Here is a 2,519-nt window from a genome sequence, read left to right on the forward strand (position 1 = left end):
GATGACCTCTTTTGGAGGTGTGACCAAGATACATGGCTCTCTGGAGGAACACCCCCCACCCCCACCCCCGCCTTCACCTTCAGGTGTCAAGCCACGATGAGTCCTGTCATGGCCACAGGATCACCGCCATTGGATATATGAGACTTTGCACTCACCAGCCTGTGATCATCCTGCATTCTGCATCACTGTATGTGGCCGCATGAGTCTGAAAAGGGACTTATGGACTAATATTGGACTTATGGACTTGATCTGGACTGGACTGGGATGTTTGCTTGATATACACTTACTTTTCTTTTTTTTTTTTCAACTTAAAATGCAAAGCACTTTATTTTTAAACCTAACATCTGAAAACAGAGAGCCCGGGTTCAATAATGATACTTTTCCAAAGCTGAAGGAGCATACTGGGAGCCGTTTGCTGCTTGAGAAAAACAACAACTTGCTACAACTCCCAGTGAGCAGGAACACTACAGCTGTGAGGGCCTGTGATTAGATGAGCTGATCCATCCCTGCAGGTAACATCCCTTTTCTTCCCTTCCCCTCAGTAAGGGGTAACAATTCTAGAGGAGATGGTTGGCCGGTCTTCTGTGGCCGGCTTCATGCCTAACCTCTCCTGGGAGGTGAAGACCATGTACAGGAAGCCATCTGCATCCTGCTGGCTCTCTACACCTTGGCAATGGGTGTGGATACGCTCACCATGCTGTGGCTGCTGACTGGCAGGAAGAAGGCCTGGTTGGCATTCACCTGCAGGTGCCTTCAGATGATTTTGATGTGCACGCTCCTGTTGATGTGATCGGGGACGAGGAACGTGGTTTTATCCAGTACAGGAAGCTGCTTCTCACCCTTGTATCTTTCTATTGTCCCTGGGATTTGGGTAGGATGCTGTTCTTGGATAAGCTGGACATCTTCCATTCTTTCAGCACTGCTTGAAGGTCTTCTCAGAAGGCACAGGGCAGGACGAGGCTTATGTGGCGGCAACATCAGACGGTGGCTTGTTATACTTACTTTTGGTATCAGCTCTCTCTTACACATATATGAGTATCACTGGATTTGTTCTGCTAGTCAACCCGGCCTAACACACTAGCTTTTTCCTTGCTCTAACAACTGGGCTTTGTGCACCTCGAAAGCTTGGGTCATTGTGTGGGAGATACAAAGTACTGTAATCTGATGGCGAAGGAGCCAGCTGGTCTGTTCTATGTTGAGGGCAAATCATCCAGTATCTGAAAACCGGGCCCTGGGATCCCAGCACACAGACAGAGCACACTGCCCTCCATTCCCACACACAGCAGCCCTATAGGACAGGGCAGACCTGCCACTGGGGGCTTGCCGCCCTGTAACTCCTCCAGGGAGTAGCAAGCCTGTGGAGAGGCTGGTGCTGACCAACTGTGCACTAGCCACCAAAGATTCGCTAGAAATCATTTGCAAAGAAGGGCTGAAGGGGCCCTAGAGGTGGTCTGACGGTTTTACTAGCAGACATGGAAAGTAGGGTAGGAGTATTTTTGGCTAAATGAGGAGCGAAGTTTGAATCTGCTGTTTGTTGGCGTTGTATACTGTATCGTTCATATTGTTTAACATTGGTGAACTTTCTTTTTCTTCCTACTGCCTTTTGAATTTTCAAGGTGCATTTAAAGTGTTTTAATGTATGCTTCAAAGATTTTTGATGATCTCAAACTTTTTTTAAATTTAAAGACACTTGAAGTGAGGACCACCATGGAGAGAACAGGAGACCAGGGAAGAAAAGCTCTTGGAATCTTGAGAGAGGTATTAGGACATTTGACAGAAGATGAAAGAATAAACTTAGGAAAAGTAGATAGCTTGTGTTAAATCCACTTACATCATGTTGGTTCGATGCATGGTGTGTTTAGGGGGCAGAGAGGAGCAGTTACACCTCTTGAGTTAACTTTGAATGATCTAGAATCATTGAGGGAGCAGACAGTCTCCCCTTTCTCTCTTCTTGAGTGGCAGGTGGGTTTGGGTCACTGACCTGGTGGTTGGAAGCCTGGTGTGTGTCCTATTGCATCCCCAGAATTCGCAAGGCCCTGGCAAGAGGGAGGTAAGGACTTTAGAAGTCTTGGGTTAGCAAGCTACCCCCCTTTTGGGAAACATTAATGTGCCAGAAAACTTCCAGCTGGTCATCCATAACAGATAAAAAGGCCTTTTAATAATAAAGTTTAGCCCCAATATGCTTTGGCATGGAGAGAGAAAGCCTGAGACGGGACTTTGAATGATACCATCATTTTACAATTAGACTTGTTCTATTTACACCAAGAAAAGTAGGATGGAGTTCCTTTTGTTCAAACTTTTATGGCGCTCTAGCAGAACAAAGCACTTAAGGGAGATAGGAAAAAATGTGAGCTTATGTTGCAGAGAACAAAAGTGAGCGCATAACAGCTAGTTTTCCTGGGGTCATCTGAGGATGAATACTCCCATTTTTCTTAGGCAGCAACAGAGCTATCCTAGGTTAGAGTTGTGGCCGGCACGACCTGCCATGACCACTGCAGGCTTCAGAAGCAGAGAGACAA

The 2,519-nt window shown here is 46.5% G+C and overlaps 1 pseudogene; it reads right to left on the bottom strand.

Annotated features, from left to right (window-relative positions):
• Positions 1 to 538: 538 nt before the first annotated feature.
• The window catches only part of LOC101651665, an 11,415-nt pseudogene continuing 9,434 nt past the window's right edge, over positions 539 to 2,519 (bottom strand).

Source organism: Echinops telfairi, unplaced genomic scaffold, assembly GCF_000313985.2.
Source record: "Echinops telfairi isolate 266 unplaced genomic scaffold, ASM31398v2 ScPeMD7_2291;HRSCAF=2852, whole genome shotgun sequence".
NCBI classification, from domain to species: Eukaryota; Metazoa; Chordata; class Mammalia; order Afrosoricida; family Tenrecidae; genus Echinops; species Echinops telfairi.